Source organism: Prinia subflava, chromosome 9 (assembly GCF_021018805.1).
Source record: "Prinia subflava isolate CZ2003 ecotype Zambia chromosome 9, Cam_Psub_1.2, whole genome shotgun sequence".
Classification (NCBI taxonomy): Eukaryota; Metazoa; Chordata; class Aves; order Passeriformes; family Cisticolidae; genus Prinia; species Prinia subflava.
In genome coordinates, this window is record NC_086255.1 from 33,115,369 (window position 1) to 33,138,331 (window position 22,963).

Consider the following 22,963-nt stretch of genomic DNA (forward strand, 5'->3'; position numbering starts at 1 on the left):
ATAGAGCAGGTGAACTGAGGGCAGCTGGGCTGGTGACAGTGCCTCTCTGGGCCTCCCTATTGATCCGGAGATGGGCAGGAAGCAAATCCCTCATGTTACCTGGCTTTCCCTCCATTGGATTTTTCTCCAGCCTGCCTGGGGTCTGATCCTATTTCCCTTGGCAACATATGTGCTGCCAGTGCAGAGCGACTGATGGCCACCTCGGCTCCCTAAAGGTGGAGAACATCAGGAGAAAAAGGATTCCTTATACTGTCTTCTGATTGCTCAGCTCCTTTGTAATGGCATTTTCTCTCCTGGGGGATAAATCCAGCCCTAACTGCCAACCTTTCATGGCAGGGGTCTTGTGCAGAGGGACGGACTGGTCCTGAAAAACAACAAGAGAGCATTTGAGATTTTCCTCGCTCTGCAGTGTGGAATTGTGCCCAGGGGAATCCTTTGGCTGACTCCAACTCCTGAACCTCTAAGTTCCCCTTCTGCACAGTTTTAATTTCCCTTTGTGAAATGGTACCCTTTAGGTTTGTTTTTAATGATTAATTGAGGGGTGTTGGGCAAGGTGTTTGCTCAGAGCAGTTTGCACCCTGTGCAAGGGGTGAACCTGTTTACTGGGAACAGATTTTTGCTCTTTTTGCCTCTCCTTTTTGTCTGTTTTACAGCTGTGCTGCTTTTGGTGGCAGCTAAACCCACAGGTGTACAGGATTGTGCATATTTGGAGGGAGGTCTCATATCTTTCACTACTGATATTCTTATTTTGTCAATAACTTTAAAAATACATATATCTAACCCTGAAAGCTGCTTTGCTTGGGAGCAGTGTTCTGTCTCCCATGTCAAAATTTGCTTTTGCAGGGATAGATGGGATATTGGGAAGAAGTTCTTCCCTGTGAGTATGAGGAGACCCTGGCACAGGTTGCCCAGAGAAGCTGTGACCCAAAGGGTGTTTTAAACCAGGGTGGGCCAAACTCTTTCATCATCTGCAATCTGAAACATTGCTCTCATGGCACAATACATTTAATTAAAGAGTTTGTTTAGCACTGGAGGGGATTTATGGCAGGAGTGACAAGTTTAAGTTGACAAAAGGGCCCAATAAAAGAAATGAATCATTAATTAATTATGTGTGAGATTTCCTCTTGTAGCAGTGTTTTGTCAAAATCACTGAGGCCCTCAGAGCAATGAACAAAATAAATTGGAGGCTGGTAGAAACTGGGGCTTTGTTCTGCTCACACTGTGTGTCAGGTTAAGGTCTTTTGTCTCAGGCAGAGTACCCTGCATGGAAAATAAGATGGAAAAAGGGTCAATAAAATGGCATAACCACTTCTAATATGTCAATAACATGAATCCCAAAGTGGGAGGTGACCGCTTTATGAGAGGATATAGGAGTGAGCAGTGTTTCATTGAAAGGAGGTTCCCAGAGGAGGAGGATGATGCAAACCTGAGTCCAAGGTTTCTAAGAGCACTTTGCCGTGGGTCCCTTCTCCCGTGTCAGACTGGTGCTGGCAGACACCTGCCATTCCAAGCTAATTTGTGGAGAAATCTGGCATGGTTTAGAGTAAGAAACTCAGAGTTGGGACAGAACAATCCTGTTTGGATTCTGTGTTTGCCCTTGAAAGCAAACTCAAGGGCCTGGGTCCTGGCAGCTGATGCACCCCTGTGACACAGGTCCTGTCCGCCGGCTTCCCAGGAGTTTGCTCCATGGTCCGTGGTGGCCAGCGGTGAGATCATGGAGTTGGTGGCCTTGCCAAGGTCACCCAGGTCTCTGCAACAGGATGCGTTTGCACGGGGGGAAGGCAATCCATCAAACCTGCCTCCTCCCAGCCCTTGTTTTGTCTGCTCTGATGGATTAGTCCTGTAACTCGGCTTCTCTGGGCACAGCTGGAGCCCGGTACGGGGGAAGCCTCCCGTGTTCATTCAGCTTCTTTCCTCACTTTCGGTCCAAATTTGAGGCTCTTTGTTAAACAGGTTGGATTTTCTGGCAGATTTGCAGGGGTTGAGCAGGGTGAGTATCTTGACAGATCTGGAAACCCTTTTCCCATGTTGAAGAGTTTTGTTCCTTGTTTATTCAGGGAGAATTCAGCGCTGCATGTTAAGCGCTGCTGCACAGCCACGTCTTGTCACTAGGGGTCAGGAAAACGCTGGAAAACCGGGGATGTTCCTGGAACGGCAGCGCCTTCCAGGAGGGCACAGGGGGGCTTCTAGAAACCCGCCTGTCCCGAAAACCAGTGGTGGCTCCTGGCCCTGCCAGCCCTGCGAAGGCGGGGCTGCCTTCTGCGGAGCAGCTCTTCAGCTGGGTCTTCGGGATTAAGTTGTTTCCTATGAGAAGCATTTCCAGATCCTTTGGTTGTGTTCCGAAGCCACTGGAACATCGGTGCCATTGCAGGAACATTCTTGCACTGAGGGTGTCTCTCCAGCCACATTGCTGGAGATCATGGCATGGATTGGGTTGGAAGGGACATTAAAGGCCATCCAGTGCCACCCCCTTCCATGGGCAGGGACACCTTCCATTATCCCAGGGTGCTCTAAGTCCTGTCCAGCCTGGTCTTGGACTCTTCCAGGGATGGATCAACTACAGCTTCTGTGGGTAACCTGTTCTAGTTCCTCTGACCCTCACAGAGAACAATTTCTTCCCAATATCCCCTCTAAATCTCTCCTCTCTCAGTTTAAAGCCATTCCCCTTTGTCCTGTCACTCCAGTTCCAGAGGAAGACACTCTGTTCAGTTTGTAGGTCCCTATTGCAACAGGCTCTGCTAAAAGCTTGTTCCCAGATCCTTTGGCTGCCATTCCTGTTTGCAGGTCCTGGAAGTCCTAGGGTTTCATTCCCAACTTTGCAATTGCAGGAAAAAAAGCAATAAGGGGACAGGAGAGGGGCCCTGGGTGTGGATGTAAAGGTGAGGTCTGTCTGTAGGAATGTTTTAAGGGGTAGGATTAGAGAAGGTAGGGAAGCTTTTGGGCAAACAAACCCTCTGATCAGAACCAGAAACATCAGGCTACAAAGCCTGGTGAGAAGAGTTGCTCAGAGAGTAGTGAGGTATTTAACACCATGGATGCTTTAGAAGGAAGAAGTGACTGTAACACACAGGAGATGGTGAGAGGAGAAAAGATATGCTAAGGCAGCTATTTCCCTGGAAGTTTATGGGCCATGGCACATGATGAGGGTGCTAGAGGGGACAGAGGCCAACTCCAGGAGCTTTGCTATATGGTAGAGTTGTGGATTTTATTTCCTAAATCTGCCTTTGGGGGGTTTTCATAGTAGTATTTTTTTCTCTGATCAGGGCTGAGAGAGCAGACAGATTGAGGTGGTTTTTTTGGTGATAAATGATTGCCTGGTGGCTGGGGGGTGTGCCTGTCTCTCACAGATTGTCTGTGGGAGTGTGCTTGGGTGCTCAGCTTCATCTGTAGCCCTGCGAGGAGGGCGGTAGGTGAGCCTGGGAGGTGTGGAGACACTGCTGGGGAGGTAACCAAGCATGGAGCATGCTGCACGAGGAGCTGCTGGAGACGCATTGTCAAATTTTGCATTTTTCTTAATGCAGAACCTGCTTCTGGAAACTCATGATATTCACGTCAGGTGCAGCACTGGTTTTTTTCCTCTTGTTAGCATTAAACATACTCCTTTTGATGAGGTTACTGTTTTATTTACATTACCACCTCTCTTCCTCCCCAGCCTAATGAGCTTTGTGCTGCTCTCACACACTGAATCCGTGTGCTCTGCTTGTTCTTGCTGTTAGTGGGAAGGACCACTGGACCATGCTGTCTGCACTGTTTGTTCAAAGCAGGATCAAAATTAATGGGAGAATTGTGTACGTGGCAATCTTCAGAACCCAAAAATGCCACTGTGCCTCACCCGCTGGGGGTAGCAAATTAGATAACAGAGCAGCTCGCTTCAAAGTCTGGGGATAAAGAATTCCTGAGGCAGGCATGGTGAGGAGGGGAGAGATGGAATACTACAAAGTGTCATTGATTCACAGCCTGGGCTGGGCACTGTGTGGGTGTGCTACAGCAAAACAGAGCTGTGTGTGAGTCCAGCCAGCTCTGCTGCCCCCTGTGACAGCTGTGTCTCTCTTGGAAGGATTTTGGGCTCGAAAGGAAGGACCTGTCACTCATGGTGGTTCATTTCAGCTCTTGGACTTCTGCTGACATCCCTCTGAATGTTGCTGAAGGTTGTCTGAGTAGTGCCTTGGACTCGTCTTGGAAATGACTCCTCAGTGTGTATGACCCTGCAACGCCGAAGCATTGGAGCTGGAATGGAGGAAGGAGAAAGGAGGTGGCTGTTTCTGACCCAGAGTAGAAAATTGCTGGTGCTGTGAGCTCCTGGGGGGCACGTGGCACCAGCTGCCCTGTGTTATCATCTCAGAGCTAATGTCCTGTGGCAAGAGAGCTTCCACTGGAACTGCTGCTGCTGCCTGCTCGAGGCACTGTGGGGAGCCAAGATGTTGGTGACAGTGTTGTAGTGCTGGGAAGGAGACCTGACTGTTTTCTGGAAGGGTGTAGATTCAGATTAGAAGATTTAGATGGGATATTAGGAAGAAATTATTCCCTGTGAGGGTGGTGAGGCCCTGGCACAGGGTTCCCAGAGAAGTTGTGGCTGTCCCATCCCTAGAGGTCTCCAAGGCCAGGTTGGACAGGACTTGGAGGAACCTGGGCAAGTGGAAGGTGTCCCTGCCCATGGCAGGGGGTGGAACTGGATGATCTTTAGAGTCCTTTGCAGCCCAGCCCATTCTGGGGTTTTGTGTCTTGTAGGATTTCTCTCAGCCAGGAGCCCCTCAGAGGGTCCTTGTCCTTGGAGAGGTTGGTCCCCGTGCTGGTCACACAGAGGGAAGGAGAGGAACAGGAGTGTGTCCCACAGGGACACACAGTGCTTGTTAATGGGATGGGAATATCAGGGAATCCACCTCTAATCTGTGGATTAGAGGATCTCCACCAGGAGAGCTCATCAATGGCTTTGGACAAACTGCCCACAAAGTAAAGAAGGAACAGACCCAAGGCCAAGGGCAGAAGAAGAGGGAGGACAAACCGGGAACTTTTCTCCCCAAACTCCTATTCCTGTTATGATAACAAGAAGGATGAACAGCTCCAGGGCAAGTGGGAGATGTGATATTGCCCACCATGGCAGCTAAAGCCAGCAGGATCAAAAAACAACCTCTGGGCAGTGGCAGTGGCATCACTCAGCGAAGGGAAGGTTTTCCTCCAGGTATTGATCAGCAGTTAACAACAAATGCCCAGCATGGCCATAAATACAGGTTCTGTGGTGGTGCTGCAGACCTGAGCCTGAGGCCACAGGGAGCTCTGCAGCAACTCAGCTGTCTCTTCTGATGCACAGCAGAGCAGGTGAGGCTGATTCACTCAGGCCTGGTGACTGCAGCTGCTCTGTCTTCTTAAGCAGGTAACTGAGGGTTTGTGTGACTGACAAGTGCCTTAAATCAGCTGAAGGGTTTGAGAGTGTCTCACCCCAATTGCTCCTTGGAAATTCAGCCTTGTTTCTGTGGGCAAATGCAGCTTAGGGCAGGAGGCAGAACTGTGATATTTAAAAGCACTTGCAGTTTTGGGCACCCTCCTGCGAAGATGTGCCTGTTGTGAGGGGGAAGGAGTGATGATGCCTTGAGTTTTAGCTTTCATGTTTTCCAGTTTCTGTAGTGCATTAGTATATAACTCTGAACTTCATATAAAGTGTTAGCAAGTTCTCTTCACAGTTTAAAACAATCCTTTTCCAGCCTGAGAACCAAGGACACTGTTGCAGCTTCAGGCCCAAAAGGTATAAACAATGGTGAATTGAGGAGAGCAACCTGGGAGGATGGGACTTCATTAACTGAAGCTGTAATTGGACAATTAACCCCAATATATAAATGGACCAAAACTTATAAAAGTGTGAATATGCATGACAGGTCATCCGTCTTGGGTGTAGTCCAGGCCAGGCTCTTGTACTGCCCAAGGTGCATCCTTTGAAGGCCTTTAAATAAATACCTACTTCATTCCTTTAACACTGTCTACCCTGTGTCCTAGGCACCCTCTCCAGGCATCAGTTTTTGGTGACTCTGCCAGGACAGGCAAGACATCTGGGAAACCACTGGACCAGGGGAACACCCAGCTCCTGCCCCCCCACTCTGGCCAGCACCTCCAGGGTGCCCCAGCTGTGGTCCAGAGGGTATCAGAGCCCAAGAATCCTTGGATCTGGCTGGAAAAGGATTGTTTTGTCTGACTGAACTGTGAAGAGAACTTGCTAACATTTTATATGAAGTTCAGAGTTACATACTAAAGCAGTACAGAATCTGGAAAATATGAAAGCTAAAACTTAAAGCATCGGTGAGAGCCCACCTGGTGTGTCTTACCCTCCTCATCAGCACAGCAAAACTTGGGATCTGAATTGTTGTGTCTGGAGCTCAGGTGTGGACTGCAGCATCAGGGCCCCATTTTGATTAGTGGTGCATAGCTTTCATTAATTAATGCTGTAAAATACCTACTACAAACCTGCTGGTTTCTGGGCTACAAAGCAGAAAAATCTGACTGTAGGTGCTGTGCTTCTGAGACACGTTTTGGGTGTTCATTGCCAGAAGTCACCAACGAGGAGGGAGGAGCTGGGGAGAAGGTTTTTTGCTGTCTTTGTGGTACCATCTTCTGATAAAATTTGAGGGACAATCTGAGATACACTCCAGGTTTAGTTTAAGGGATTGGCTTTTATTTCTCTCACTTCCATTTACACTGCTGGGAGATTTAGCTGGGCTTTAGTGCGTGGAATTGTGGCTTTTCCTTACAGAGCATCAGAAAGGGTATTTTAGAGCTTGTGGGAAACCAGGGAAGTGGGGAACAGGATCTTTGCCCCATGCCTCTGTCTTCACTGGCAGTAAGCATGGTGCAAAACCCACCTGTCTTACTTTCCAAACTCCTGTAGCAAGCGATCAAGTCTGTCATGTCAACAGAAAATGTGAAGACCTCTGCTTTCTGCTGAGGCAGAAAGATAATTTGTGACTCAGGCATGACTGAGATGTTAGGCATCAAAATTATGACCACTCTGTCAGATTGGCTGGATAATTTTACTCCTAAGCCTTCCACCAAGATGATTTTCAGTGCTTAGAAATTAGTCTTACTCTGCAGAGCTGTCAGTGTCTCCCAGCTGTGTCAGTGTGCGCTCTAACAAATGTGTGTATGTGTGATAGAGCTATTTCCTCATCATTCCCTGCACTCCTCCAGACACCTGGGAAGCTTATCTTAAGTGCAGCTCTCCTCTCCCAGGGGTCACTTTTGTTAATTCATTTTTTGGTTTGTTTTCCAGTAGTGCAGAAAACTTCTATAACAAGCTGCTTGTGGTGGTGGTGGTGTTGTGTTGTTTGGTTTTTTCCTAGGCTGTGTAGCCACACAGGGAGAAAGATTTCATGTTTTGAGTAGATTATGCTTGAAATGGATGTGTGGGGGGTTATTTGTAGAGGTAGGGAGCAGAAGCAAGGAGAAACCAAGACCTCAAAGTGTTTAAGACTCAATTCTGATTTAAAATTTGTATTCTCAAAAGATAGAAAGTTGCAAAGAGGGGCTGTGCTGAGGTCTCTTGTCAGGTCTGAAAGGGGTGTAGATCCCCTTGCAGAAAAGAACAGCAGATCCTTTGGGAAAGGACCATCCATTCACTGACCTCTCCCAGCAGTGACCCACAGCCACAACCGTGGATCGGTCACCTCCACCCCCAGTGGTCCTCCCTGAGGACACCTGGCCCTATAACAACACACCTCTGACCAGCAGAGGTGCAAAGATCCATCTGGAAGAGTTTTTGCCTTTGTTTCCTGTGGTGAAGGTGAGCTGTGAGCCTACAGTTGCCTCATCCTTTTGGCTCTGCTTCCCGACTGATTTGGGTTCTATTATTAGTAGCTGATGTGCTGGTGGAGTCACTCTCCTCCTAACTCTGCTAATTAATCAATGTGCCCTGTGACAGCTCTTGACCATTAAATAATATTCATTAGTATCCAGACCCCAACTGTATGGATGAACCCATCTATCTTCATTAGTTCTTGAATTTCACCATCAGGAGCAGGAGCCAAAAGGGACAGTGAAAGGGCACTTTTCTTCCTCATCCCAGGGAAAACTGACCTTGATGATATTTTTCTTCCTTCCCCTCCCTGCCCCTTGTGTGTTGGCTAAAGGAAAAGATGGGCAGGAGCTTCAGCTCTTCTCCTTATCCCAAGTGACCATCCTTGGGGAAAAAGGAGACAGGATGCTCTTTAAAGGTGGTAAATACCATATGATTATCCTTGTTTTCTAAGGAATCTGAGAATGTCTCTTGGGCCACGAAGGAGACAAAGTGAAGATGATTATTTTTCGGTGTCCTAATTACTTTCCTTCTCCTAACTATTAACTTGGCCAGTGGTGGAGCCACATCTGCACACAGGTAACCCAAAGCTGTCTGCACAGCCTCCAAACCCGGAAGGAAGAGTTGCACTTTTTGGAAGTGTTTCCTGACCCAGGCAAACATCTGGTGTTTTCCTGGGAAGCCACAGCTGTGTGCTCACCCTTGCTCCCCCAAATAAGAGGGTATTGCTCTCCCTGCTCATCCGTGAGGTTATTTCCTGAATGTCCCTGCAACACAGCAAATGCTTGGCCATACTGGGAAGTTTTGTAATTTCCTTCCTGCCAGGTGAATCTGCCCTGAAACAACTCCTCCTTCTGTCAGATTAAAATTATTTAAATTGAAGAGCTAAAAGGGCTCAGTGAGACCTCCTGAGATGTTGAAGTTTGTCCCCTGCTCTTGGGTTATCCAGTGTGATCCTCCAATCCTCCATGAATGTCCTGGGGGCAGTGGATTTTTCTTCTATTAACAATTCCATGGATTACCCAGGGAGGGATTGTGCAGTGGATAATTTCCCTGTGTCTCTCAGACCTTTTGGGCCTTTCTCCCTGTGGCACTGTGAGTTTTGGAGACGAACAACAGATGATATTTTTACTCCTTGCAGGTTCCTCTACTCAGGCTTGCTCTCTGGTTTTCCAGTAGCGTTCCTGGAATTAGTGGGTTTTTTCCATCCTCCTGTAGATCCTAATTTGAATCCACCTCTGTTGATACAGGTCTGCTGAGAAGATGAAAATCCATTGTTTGCCTGGAGCCACTGCTGTAAGTTATTTATACAGTGATTAGTTAAAGCTTCAGATATTTAATGCAATCTTTAAATCACATATCCACCAACAGCAATTGGTCACATAAAACTTCATTGAATGGTATCTATCACTTACTGTTTTTCTCAATATGTGCATATATTTAATTTTCCACAGATATTTTCTACTGAGGAACCAGTAAATCGAGGGGCTTCATAAAGTGTTTTGTTGCATGGCTCTGAGTGAATTACTTGTAAAGGGAGCATGGAATATAAAAATTCATCTTGCAAGGAAGTTGCCCTGTTGGATGAATCCCATCTCTATGTTAAAACAGGCTCAGACCTTAAAACGAAACGTATTTTCACAAGATGAGTAGTTAGTAAAGGCTCTTCCACCCAGCCAGCTTTGAATATTCAACCTGGTTGGTTTTGCTTCTCTTTTTTTCCTCTTCTGCCTCAGGTTGTGGGACAACAGCTGCTTTGTACCAGGGGTTCAAAACTGTACCTGTAAACTCTTGAATCCAAAGGTATGGTCAAAATTTAATGGTTTAAAGTCGGCTCAGAAAGCCAAGTTCTTAAGCTTGGCAGAGGAAATGGAACTTGAATGTAGCATAGGTAGAAAATGTAAAGCTGAAGTCTAATGAACTTGGGAATTAAAATAAATGACACAAGGTTATGCCTGCATCAAGTAGCAAGAGAATATTCCAGCTGGGGGAGCTGGGCTGAGCCCAAACCAGCACAGACCCCTGACATGTGAGGCATTTGGGCACCTTATCTCACACCCTGGGTGTGTTGAACTGCTCCACCAGGCTCTGTCCATGACCTCAGCTGGACCTGACAGTGCCTGGGGCTGGGGGCAAGGAGCCTGCCATTGGGTAGGTTGAGTGCCAGCCTCCAGACTCAAGTGCTTCTGTGCACGTCTCATCTTTCGCTCAGATTTGGGAGTTCTCTCATCCTGGAGGCAAATTTGCTACTCATTTCTGTGGCAAATATACTTCAGGCAGGTTAGCTGCTGCTGTTGCTACAGCAAAAGCCTCTGTCTTAGCCTGTGCTGTAATCAGGTCATTAATTAAATAATTTAAAAAAATTAAATAAGTATTTCCTCCTCCCCTTTTTTGAAACAGGGATGGAGCCACAGTCCCTTTGGCCTAAGTGTGCTTGGTGGGCTGAGTAATAAGGACAGAGTGACAGGTAAAGGTGATGGAGAGTCCTTCCTGTGCCTTCCCACACAGCTGTGAGTGCTTCACTGCAAGCCCCATTATAAACAAAGGCTTGACCTCTTTTTAACTGCAGTTAAAAGCAGTGCAGCCCCTTCCCAGCATTGCTGTGGCACAAGGAAAGGGGAAAAAATTACTTCAGAGGACCTTTTCCAGGTGTGAGTGAGCTCCTGCTGTATCTGAAGTTCAGAGCCGAAGTCTATCTCAATACATTGTATTTAACTTTGTCCAATTCCCTTCCCATTTTCTGCAGTGATAAAACCCCTATTGCTCTTTCATCTCTCCCTGTTTTTTCCCAAGTAGGTTCTGTGAAAGCGGTGTTTGGGGGCAGTAAATCACAAAGTGGAAGCCTGCGTTCATAAAATGCTTTATGCCTTCCTCCATCAATATTTCAATGTGCAACACAGACACCAACATTTCATTTTAATTATGCTGCAAATTTCCTGGCTGAGGGAGAAAGCTGAACTCTGCAAGGCAGCCCAAGCCCATCCCCATCCCCTCCTTGTCGTGGGATCCCTGCAACATGCAATTATCCATGGGTTTTGTTCATCTGAGTCACGGGGCTGTGTGCATGCCCGGTGCATGGGAGGAAGGCTTCCAGCAGGGCTGAGTCTGGTCTGGCTCCTTCTTTCCTTGCCCTGGGCTGAGAAGAGGTCTTGGATGTATCTGTGGGAGCTGGCGCCTTGCCTGGAGCCCTCCAGCGGGCAGGAAGGGAGATCCAGCACAAACAGAAGGTTTGGGAAGATAGGCTCTGGCAAGGGAAGGCTTCCCTGCTACAGCAAGCATCACACTTTTTAAATTGTCCTTCCTGAGGTTGCTTTACTTGCAACCTTTATTTGCAGAAGAGACAGAACAGTAACTGAGATGTTCAAGTCGCTGAATGATAGTGGCAAGTCACCCCGTGCCCTTGGGCAGGTAGCCCTTTTTGGGAGGTTTAAGTGGTGGTCACCTGCTACTGAAGGGCAATACAGGAATCAATAGTTGTTCACTCAGTTAATGTACCAAACTGCAAAACTCCTTGCCAGCACCACAGAACAGTTTGGGTTGAAAGGGAAATTTAAGACCATCTTCTTCCACCCCCTGCCACATGGGCAGGGCGCCTTCCACTGTCCCAGGCTCCTCCAAGCCCCGTCCAACCTGGCCTTGGACACTGCCAGGGATCCAGGGGCAGCCACAGCTCCTCTGGGCACCCTGTGCCAGGGCTTCTCCACCGTTACAGGGAACAACTTCCTCCTAATATCCCATCTAAACCTCTCTCTGTCAGTTTAAAACCATTGCCCCTCGTCCTCTCACTATCAGCCCTTATAAAAAGTCACTCTCTCTCCTTTTTATACAACCCCATTTAGGCACAGGAACAGGCTCTTGGGTCTCCCTGGAGTCTTCTCCAGGCTGAACAGCCCCAGGTCTCCCAGCCTGTCTTCCTGGCAGAGCCCTCAGAACGTCTTCATGGCTGACACTGCCATGTCCCTCCCAAAAAACCACAGCAATGTGCAACATTCCCAGGTATGCGAGGCAGGATGAAAATCCCCGTGACAAAACATGGAAGGAAAGGAGAGGAGGGCCCCTAATGCAGAGGAAACACGTCCCTCGTGGTGGTGCTGTTCCATCATTGTCAATTAGCAGGAGAGTTAAATCCGTAGCAGCTGGTGTGGGGTGTGACTGGGGAGAGGGCACTAAATTGGATGGCTTATCAGTGTAATTCAATATGACAATTCCTGTGGTGGTATCCTGCAGACAGTGGGAGAGGTGGGGAGAGGAGGCGCCCGTGACACACGCCAATGCTAACTGGAAGGGAAGGAGGCATTCATTCCTTGTTAGCACACACAGACGTGAATGTACTGATTTATGTAACTTCCCCAAGCCTGGCTGCTGCTGCCCGCTGAACCCTTCCTAAAACACACATCCAAATTAAGATGCCACGCAGCAGACAAATTGCTCCGTGTGGAAACTTTGTTTGCAAAGTCAACGTTTTTGCAACAGCTTATTTAAAGCCCTAAAAAAACCCCAAACAAGCTGTGTGGAGAAACAAATATCCCTGTGTTGCTGGTACCAAGACCCTGGAGATGGCTTTGAGGCAACAGTCTTAGGGAAAACAGAATGTCACAGCAGTTCAGGCTTTCAGGGATAAGGGTTGGCATCTTTGGATATGGATTCACTAAAATTAATTCAAGTCCAGGCAGCACCAAAGAAATTATTTAATAAATGGATCACTTGCCCGAGCTCAGCAATTTGGGATTCTGGAACAGAGGGCTACACGTTTCAAGCTGAGAGGGAGAGCGTGGGATGTGTTATCCTTCACCCAACATCTTAATTCAGTATTTCCTCTGCAAAGGAAGGTGTGAAAAGGGAGTTAAAACTGTGATCCCTGTTTTTTTCTTCTCCTTAGGACTGGTGACTCCCTTTCACTCAGAGCTACAGCAGCCTCGCAGAGGAGCTCTCAGGTGGTGTTATCCATAGGGTAATGGGAAATTTTCCTTCTCCATATGTGTGCACAATGCTCAAACTATGTTAGGGCAAGAACAGAGTTGTTTTGGAGAACCTTTCCTAGGATCTCCTTGAAGTTCCTCTGAAAGAGTTTTCCAGGAGATTTGCTTATTGAAAAATTAATCTGGTTGTAATGATGGAAGATGGGGAGGTAAGGGCAAGGCAGAGGGCCCTGAAAGAAGCTTGATTTACAGAAAAACTGTCTTTATCTGCACACCTGGAGAGTCACAAGGGCTGGGAGCTGCTGGAAGGATGTGCCATGGGATCAGAGGTTGGACCAGCACCAAAAAACATTTCTGAAGAGGTGGGAATGGCAGTCCTGGTTGACAGCAAAGAATATTTCCTTGCTGGCCTTGAGATGACACAGACCATCCTAACAACCAGTGGTCTTGAACAGGAGAGTTTAAAAGGAGCTCAAATTTGTCTGTCCTCACAGGAAATGAGTCCTGGCTGGTTTGGGTTGATCTGGAAGAGAAAAGAGGTGTCTGGATGGGCAGAGTGGTTTACCAGGTGGATTTGCCTCCCTGCATGGTCCAGTGGTTGCTGTAACTCAGTGTTAAAGAACCTGTGGCTGATGAACGTGGCCTGTACCTGTGTAGTCAGCAAGGATTTTTGGGGTGGAACCTTTTTGTCTGGACCCTGAACAGCAGGACTGGGAGGAGAAAAGGAGAATGGCAGTGTTTTCTGAGTGCCTGCTCCCCACACACTCTTAGGCACATCCTGGTGCAGCACAGAAAAAAACAGAAGGGATCTACTTACGAGGTTACGGGTTTGCTATCCTTGGATCCTGTTTGAATACACTCCGTCCTGGAGTTGTTTTGCATTCCACCAGGGAGTCTTTTGTCTAAAGGGCATCGCTGCTACAGCAAAGTGGAGCTGTCCCTGCCCCTGCTTTCTCCAGTGGATATCACATTTCATTACCCTGATGAGCCTGAGCGAATTCTCCCGGTTGTGTTAATTTGCCCACAAGCCAGCCTGTGTCCCGTCCTCAAGAACTCTGTGACATTTTCCAGCCTCCCCCATCCCTCCCAGTTCTGAAACCTCGAATAATAATTGCAGTCTTGTCCCTTTTTCTACTTCTTGCTTCAGAAACGGAGGGGCTGAGAAACCCATTTTCCCCGACATGCGGGCAGTGGCAGCCCCGGGCTGGGTGAGTGTGGGAGGCATCCCCCTGCCAGGGCTCTGTGCTCGTGTCCTGGGGGCTGCCAGGGCTCACGGCAGAGCAGAGCAGGGTCATTTGCACAGCCTCAGTTTTTGTACTTTGGAGCTCACCAGTGGAACAGAGTGCAGTGGCTGGTTTGGCATCGCCCTGGGCTTTGGGCTGGTGTGTGTGGAGGAGTAGAGTGCTCCTATGCACTTAACACCTTCATACGTTTTTCCCCCTCCCCAAAGCAAGGGTGCATCCCTAAGGAAAGGGTCACATCTCACTGGACAGTAAATATTTTAAACCCGGGACCTGAATGTTTCCTCTGCACCTCGGCTGCAGGGCACTCGTAAAGATTTAAATTTAGATGCATGGGGGCAGGTGGGAATTAAATTATATGTGTTTCTGTGGCGCTGCTCCTTTGCCACAGCTCCAGCTTGACTCATATTTTGGATTATGTTGATAGTTCAGAAGAGTCCAGGATGTTTTTTATCCAGAAGTGTGAATTGAGGTGGTCAGAGACTGAACTGGCTGCCCAGGGAATGGTCATGGCCCCAAACCTCCCAAGTTCAAGGAGCATTTGGACACTGCTCTCAGGCACAGGGTGGGATTGTTGGGGTGTCCTGTTCAGGGCCAGGAGCTGGCCTTGATAATCCTTGTGGGCCCCTTCCAGCTCTGGGTATTTTATGATTCTATCAGACATGCTTCTGCATTTATCACAGAGAATATTAATGCATGTTCTTTTTGCTTTAACCCTAATGAAACTTCTGCTTTACCTAATGATATGTGATGACAGTTTTGCTGTTCTACAAGCCTGAAGCAGAGCCACTGAAAAATCATCGGTGCTTGTATCATCCTAACCTTAAGGACAGGTATTAATTTCTCAAGAAATCAAACAAGCTCCAACAGGACAGAGAAAATTAACTCCTGATTATTGGTAGTTTTGAGATAAATGAAGGAGCACTCTTTCAAAATACTTCTGTGCCGATTTCCCTCATCCAAGCATCCCAAGAAGGCAGTTCAATGCTCTGCAAGGGCTGCAGCTGTTCCACTGGTAATTAAGCCTTTAGGATAACATTGGTTCTCCATATTCAGGTTTTTTAGAGGAAAGGTTAATGCATGTTGGTCCATAAACCCCACTCTGGAGGCGCTGAGAGGCTTTGTATGGAGTGCACGAGAGCCTGGAGCACGTGTGGACAAGAGCACTTCCACGAGGAGAGCTGATTGAAAGAGAGCTTCAACATAAGTGTGTGAAGGGGCCTTTGAATGGGTTTGGCTGCAACACAAAGCTGCTCCTGGAGAGCTCTTTGGCAGAAGGAAAGAGGCTCTCACAAAGAATTAGTTGTGTGTTGCATCAAAAGATGCGGGGTCAGGGATTGGAGTAAGTGGATCTTATTGTAAATGGTTCAAAGAGATCCGGATAGAGAAACTAGAGCAGAAGATAATGACAGGGAAGAGTCATCACTAATGAAACATGAAGCTCTGTGCACTTAAAATGTGGTGAATAAGGTCCAGGAGCTTCCCTCAGCCCTAAACAACCAGGATGGTGAGGTGGCAGCAGCAGCAGCGGTGCCTGAGGTACATCCACCCAGAGGGAACTGGTAAGGATGGAGAGGTGAGGACAGGTGGGAGCTTGCAGAGGATGCCTGGATACCCCTGGAGAAAAAGCTGGAATCTGTACAATGTGTGCACAAGTGACCTGTGGTGGGAGGTGGCCAAATTACAAGTGACAGGTAATAGGCTGCGAAATGTTACAGGGACTGAAACAGAGCTTTGGAGCCATCCACCATCAATGGATCCCACTGACAGCTTGGATGCTGCTGACCCTCCAAGACAGGGCTTCAGTTTGTGCAGAAAAGTCATGCTAAGAAAAGCCTGTGTCCACAAAGGAGGAGTCCTGAAACTTTATTTGAATAGGGGAGTCCACTGGGGCACATCCCTGTGAGGTCTCTCTCTCACAGAACTCAGCCTCCTATCCTGAATTACCAGCCACGTGTTGCCCTCTTCCTTTCCCTGTTGGCTGAGGTAGGAGGAAGGTGCAGCCTTCCCGAACTGCCCATCACACGTTCCCTCCCTTGAACATGTTATTTTCTTCCAAAATTAAAAGTTCAGGCTGTCTTCTGGGTTCTGCAGATCTGTTGGATGCTGAAAATATCAGGCGTTCTGCTTTGACAGGTAGTGACCCTCAGGAGGGCACTGGCTTTGACCTGAGGACATGAGAACATGAGGCTTCCAAAACTGAGTGATGGCACTGGGAGTGGGTGTAGTTTGTATAGAAGTGTGTAATGTCACAGGCTGAAGTGATTAAAGTTTGGGGTTTTGGGAAATAGAATATAGTAATATATACAAGGGACAATATGGAGGGATTTGGCCATTGCCTGGATCCTTCTTCACTTCCTTCTTCTTCTTGGGTTTTGGTGATCTTTTCTGATTGGTCAGTGAAAGCCCGCATTGCGGACATTGAGTGATCTTTAATTGGGTTGTAAATAAAAATAACTTAGGTCAGGTTTTAATTGGTTTTGCTTATTGTTTAAAAGTCCTTGAAACGAATTAGAAGTAGCCATTTTCTTGGCTTCCTAGACAGAGCTCACACCTCATGAGGCTGTAACTTAGATAACAAATAATAAACAACCAAGTCCAAATGAGATACCATCATGTCTAGAGTCTTCTGTCCAGGCCTAGCAAGAACTAACACCAGCCCATTAATGGTGCTCCGTGTGAGGAAAGTCCACCAGGTGTTCAGACCATCTAGACTCTGCAATTGGTTCGTGCAGATACATTTCTGCCATCACCCTAAAGTTCGGGAGGCAGACTGCGTTCCCTAACAAACATAAACCCCATTTCGAAGACATTAACGCCCACTTCTCCAAAGACCCTCACCCATCAGGTTGTTTGTAAGGACATCAGCACCCATCTTTCAAATTCAACCTCCAACCTCCAGGCCAAAACCACTTGCGATGCTTTAAAGGTCCTCGAGCAAAGCCAAGAAGAAGGAAGTAGTAACTGAGAGGGATTTTTAGGGTGTCCTGAGCTCAGCCACCTTCTGAGGTGTTTGCTTCTCCCTCCAGGAGCCTGCAATCCCAACCTCCACCCCTCACCAGCTGCTTAACCTCTGGAGGCAGCAGCATTCCTTCCTGGGACAGACTAGGACCTACCTCAGCCTAAGCAGAGACAGATGATCTCCAAGTGCCCTGCGCCTGGCCAGAAACTCCTGTGGTGAGTGATTTCCAGTCCAAGGAGAATTTTTTCCTCCCAGCATCCCTCAGAGATGTTTTCCTTTGCCCCAGAAGGCTTCCTCCCTGTGTTGAGTCATGCTGAAGCGGTGCTTGTTAAATAAGCACCTCTGAGCTCTGCTTTGAACAAATGAAGTTGATTTAACAGGGCTGTAGGATGGCCAGGTATCTGTGTTATTTAAGAGTATTGGCAGTTTGAAGGCCGAGCTCTAAAAGCACTTCATTTTTATTTCAGCTCTTAATTGAAAATCAGCTGGTTTGTCTTGTTCTCCCCGGTGCTGCTCCTTCCCTGCTCCTGGCTCCCATCCCCTCACGATGGGATAAGGGCTGTTAATGCCAAACAATGTGTTTGTCAAAAAGTGGCACCAGCCCAGGCTTTCACTTGTGGTTTATTAGTTTAATTAACCAGGGTCTCGCAAATACTTCTTGGTGAGGCAGAAATGAGAGAATCTAATGTTTCTTGGGCCGGATCCTTACATCATGTTGAGCCACCTGGTGAAGGCACCAAGGTAAAAATGTGGCTCCTGTGATTAACCTTGACTGAATTCAATAATACCTCGGAGTCACATTATTGCTGACCTTGTGCTTTGCTACCTTCTCATCTTTCTAATTTGTCTTTTCTTCCTGCCTTTGCAATAACAGTCAGAAGTGTTAAAAAATAAAAACCTCCTGCTGCCTCCTGGGGGAGAGCTCCTCTACTTGCAATGATTTTTAATTTTTTCTTTTTACTCTCAGTATATTTCTTGCTATTTTGTGTTTTTCTGGCATTTGTGCACACAAACTTTTCCATGAGAATGGCTACTACCTAAGAGCTGTTTGGGGTGACCTTGCCATTTTTTAAAATGAATTTGTGTGATGATGTGCTGAATACTGCCAGTCATCAAGACAATTCTCCATTTGTTCACCCTAAAAGAGGTTCTTCCTATTTGCCATTTTAGGATATGATCCTGACCTTTCTTGTAAGAAAGGCAGGGTTGAAGCTGGGATATCCATAAAGAAAACTCCAGGTGCTGCCTGGGCTTCTTTCCAATGATTTGCTATTCTTTGTGGGTATTCTTTCTTGATTTTGTTGTGGTATTTTTATTTGATTGGTTTTTTGTTTGTTTGTTGAGTTGTTTCTTTTCCTTTGGAGAACCAGACCAGAGCACTGAATGCCACAAACCCTCTGTTGAACACCTCTATCACATTTTCCATTGTTTTACAAGCTTTTCTGTGAAGAAATTCTTCCTGATGTCCTGAACCTCCCCTGGCACAGTTTGAGGCCAAGTACCTCTTTACTAGCAGTTCTGAAACAGAAGTGTGAATTCCAGGACCCAAGCAAATAAAATGCTTGGAAAATACCTTGCTCATCCCAACATCCAGCATCAGGAGCAACCTCTCTTTGTGAGACTTTCACCCACAAACACCAGCAAAATTTCACCCACAAAAACCAGCAACCCTCTGGTGGTGTTTTTTTTTTTAATCTGGAGCATGTTGAAGTGCCAGCTGTCCTATTTATTCCATAGTGTAATTTAAGATGCTGATTGGAGGTGCAGCATCCTTAGGTGAGAGTTGCTGGCTACCCAAAACATTTTATCTTGGTGGAATTTGTAGTCTGGTGGATTTATTGAGGATTGTCTCCTCTAGAAGGAGATTTAATCTCTCAGCTAACACTCAGCTGACCTGGGTGGTGCATCACAGATCCCAGCCATTTCTCTGGGAGTTTGGGCAAAAGGTGCTTGCCAGGTGGGATGTTTATTTTTCATTAGGAGTGGGTTTACCCAAGAATGTATCAATATAGAATTTTCTCTCTGCAGGTCAAGAGGAAATCTACATGTATTTTTAGAAACACAGACAGTGAAACCATTAAATTAATTTGTCTCTGCTTTAATAAAAGCGCTTCTTGCCTTTAGAGAATGATAATGGCACTAGATTAGTGTATCTAGGAGTACCATTGTGAATGGCAGCTGGAGAATGAGAGCTTGATGGGAACTAAAATGAAAGAAAAATGTTTGCAATCAGTTCTGTGCTCCATTCTCCTCTTACCCCGTCTACCTGAGATGTTCAACACATTATTATTCTACAATTATGTGGTGTATTTTTTTTTAAAGACAAGGTATTGTAAGTCTTCTGTAAGAAACTCTCGAGATGCTATTTTCATGCAAATAGCTTTGTGTGCTAAATTGAGGAACTTAGGAACCACAGAAAATACAGGAAATGTGGGCAGAATGCATTCGAAATGTAAAAGTTTCCTGGGAGTTGTCAACAGCTCTTTAAGAAGTCTATTGCCTGCACCTTTCAGCAGCTTTTCTTTGTGATTGCTGAGGGGAAAAAAGCCCCAACAATTACTGAACTGAAAAGATTTTAAGGAGCTTGTTACACCGAGGAACAGCTCTGGAGAGCGATAAAGGATCCGCGTTCCGCAGCTTGCCTTTCTGGCTCGGGCGAAAATCGAGACAACAAAGCCCCACTCCTTTTTCTAGTCCCCACGTTTAAAGTAAGAGGATGCCCGGGTTTCTAGATGACTTTTCCTTAGGGTTTCTCGATGGCTTTTCCTGAAGGTTTCTCGGGCTCCTTCCAGGACGTGTCCTTGTGCCTGCGCCTTTCCTTCAGCAGCGACCGCAGCGCAAGAAGCCCCAGTTTCCCGGTGGAAGGATCTTTATCGCCCGTACAGAAGATGAGTGGATGAGCCGCGATTCCCGAGGGCCGAGCCAGCCTGGAAAGCATCCTCTTGAAACGGAGTGGGGTGTGAATAAAGAGAGTGGCTTTTCCCCACCGCAAAGATGAGCACTTTCTACTTCACTGCCGCGGATGATTAAGGAAAACAATTGCACTCTGACAGCACGCGTTGACATTTCCAAATGAAAAAGGAGTGAAGAACAGATTCGGGGAGTCTCGCCATTGATGAGAATGGATTTCCCTGGATGGCAGCCTTTTTGAAAGTCCGATTTTACATATATATATATATATATATATATATATAAATTTTTTTTTAATGCTGCTTCAACAGGCGGGGACAAGCGGTGGGTCAGAGGAGTTCAGGGGATAATCTGGGGCACAAAAATGACTCTACACTCACGAACCCACTGAAAGGCAAACAAGAAAAAGGCCTGAGCGAGCGAGGACAAAGAGGGGAGGGGCAGCTGGGTTAATGCTGATAAATGAATATTTGACGTTTAAGTTCAACTCCCATTTGCTTGCAAATGAAAACAATTGTGTCAACACTGCAGGAGATGGGCCGTGCAGGTTTTTTATTTATCTTTTCCCCTCCAAAGGTTAATTCTTCTTTGATTTAGAAGGGAAAAAAGAAAGCGAGAAACGTCGAATTTAAACGATAGGCAAACACAGAGGGGCTGGCTGCACATCCCCAGCACAGCCCTGCTCCAGCAGCTGCAGGGGGCTGGAGGTGTACGGGATGCAGGCAAGGAAGAACTTGCCAGACAGGCTTCCTGCAGGAATTTTTTGCTCTTTGTGATACTCGCTTGCAGCCCCCAGGATGTTTACAGCCGCATCTTTTTACAGGCAGCATGTGATAGGTAATTTTTATGTGAAAAATCTCTTTAGTCCCCTGATGGAAGAAGTAAACTTAGGTGAGGCTCGTTCTCCCGTGAATTCTTGGCATGCCATAATACTACTAATAATAATAAAACCGTTGCAATTCTCCAAAATATTAGCTGTAAAACTTGTTCCTTGTTAAAGTTACAATCAGAAGGTGTAATAAAGGGATTATTCAGGCATGCATTACCATGGAATGTTCATCTCCGGGCACTCGGATTTTGACTCTGTAGTAGTGCCGTGCTTTGCCTGGTAAATCTCGTGGTGGCTGCTGGGGTAGAAAACACAAACCCTCCTTTAAATAATGCATCCCTTCCCTGCTGTGCCTCTCCTCTGGTTCAAAGACAGTCCCCCTTTAAAGTTTAATTAAGAGTTTTATCATTGCTCACAGGCAAAATTTACCGATCCCCAAAAAAACCCCAGGAAAACTGGGATGGAAAAGTTGAACACTGGGTGGAATTGCACCTTCTCCTCTGCTCCTGCTGGTTTTAATTGATCCTCATGATGGCTGTGTGCTTATTTGGGAGGGGTGGCTCCGGGAGGGTGACAGGAGTTTGTTCTGGCTGACATCCCCACCTCTGCCCAACCCATCCGCAGGGGAACCAAGCTCTTGGTGAAGCTGAGCTGGAGCAGAGCTGGAACAGGGAGTTCTTTGGATACTGGTTTGGATTTCTTTCCCCGGGTGGCTCTCTCAGAATTGTTTCTGTCCTTGCAAAAGGCCTTTTGGCTTCTTTTTGTGTTAGCTGTGACCTGTGATGCTCCTGAAACATCAAAGGGTGTGAGACATGGCTCAGTGCAGTGCCTGAAAGGTGGACCTGTTATAAAAGGTACTGAGAGACCTGCCCGAGCTGATGCCTTCTCTGAACATCATTAATGTTGTTGTTTTCCAGAGCAGAGTCCCAGTGATCCCAGCAGCGCAGTGCTGCAGTGGGAGAGGTCCCTCCTGGGAAATCATGGAATGCTTTGGGTTGGGAGGGAATTTAAAGCTCATCTCGTCCCACCCCTGCCATGGGCAGGGACACGTTCCTCTAGACCAGGTTGCTCAGAGCTCCAGGCAGGGAAGGTATGAAGCACAAGCTGCTGGGATCTGTTCTTGTCTCGGTGCTGGTGCTCCCTGCTGGCGTTTCAATGGCCTTTGGAGGTGTCTGTCCAACAGGAATGGTTTGGCACACGTTCATGGGGGAAATTTAAGCCCTCTTATTTTCCATGGGTACTGTTTAGTCTAGAGCCTGCTTGGCCTTTTGTGCTGAGAGTGCATTACTCCTGGCTTGGTAGAGGGCACTTCATTATTTCAGTGGGATAATATCAGTCTGTGGTGTTCATTCTGTCCCTGTGTGCTAATGTTACATATGCTGTATTTGTTACTGCTGCCATCTCTTTCTCTCCAAAACCCCTGCAAAGCCAGTCTGGGGAAAAAGGCTCGTTTTGAACTCTGAATCACCAATATTCTCTGGAGTCTCCTACAAGCCTCAGTTTGGATTTTAAAGCTGGTCAAAACGATCCAGTTTAGGATGCTGTTAGTTTTGCTGACTGTGTACTACCCCACCAAACATTCATTCTCAGTCCAGCTGCCACTTTAGATCTCTAAGTCCATACTGTGCTGCTTTTCTGCTTGAAGAGAGAGGCAAGAAAATCACCCCATAACAGCCAGGGCTGTGAGGCATTTCAGCCTTTGAATAGGTTGAACAGGATTTTTCTTCTTTTGTTTTTCTTTCTTTCCCCCCCCTCCCCATCATTGCTGTCTGCATGGGTAAAGCCCAGCCCAGCCCATGCTGATAATTCAGCTAAAATGCCCAGCATCTAGGTCTTCTACTCTTAACTGTGGGGAGGAAAAGAGGCATTTAGTACAGCTTTGCCATGGATTGATATGGAGATGGGAGCAGAGAAGTGGATCAGGGGTTTCCTTGGAAGCTTGGTGCAGGATTTTAATGCATGGCTTCCTGGCTATCTGCACAGGTATTTTATATAAATAGGAGATGGACATCTTTATAGAACCATTGCAGATGTGTTCTCATCTCAAGGTCACAGCTCTCCCTGTTCCCTGTGTGAGGCTCTCTCCCTGCCTTGCACCTGCTCTGGGACTGGTTATCCGTGCTGGGAACTCTCCTGTCTCTCATACTTCTTTTACCTGCAGGGATTTCTCCTGTGAGCCATAACGTGCTCCTGCATTTCCTGGCTGTGATTGGTGCTGTACAGATAACATTGAAATAGCTGCTTTTTAAAACTGTGCAGATTTGAAGGCTTGGTATGTGTTTTTCCCTGGAATCTAATAAGTTTGAGGGGTTTTTCTGTGGGTGT

General features: G+C 46.9%; 1 long non-coding RNA gene across 1 annotated transcript; it reads left to right on the plus strand.

Moving 5' to 3' along the window:
* Positions 1-1,866: 1,866 nt before the first annotated feature.
* On the plus strand, positions 1,867-21,050 carry LOC134555144 (uncharacterized). Its single transcript, XR_010081376.1, has 5 exons — positions 1,867-1,990; positions 9,028-9,073; positions 12,657-12,728; positions 16,967-17,114; positions 19,672-21,050. It is a non-coding gene; the product is annotated as an uncharacterized LOC134555144 (long non-coding RNA).
* Positions 21,051-22,963: the final 1,913 nt, after the last annotated feature.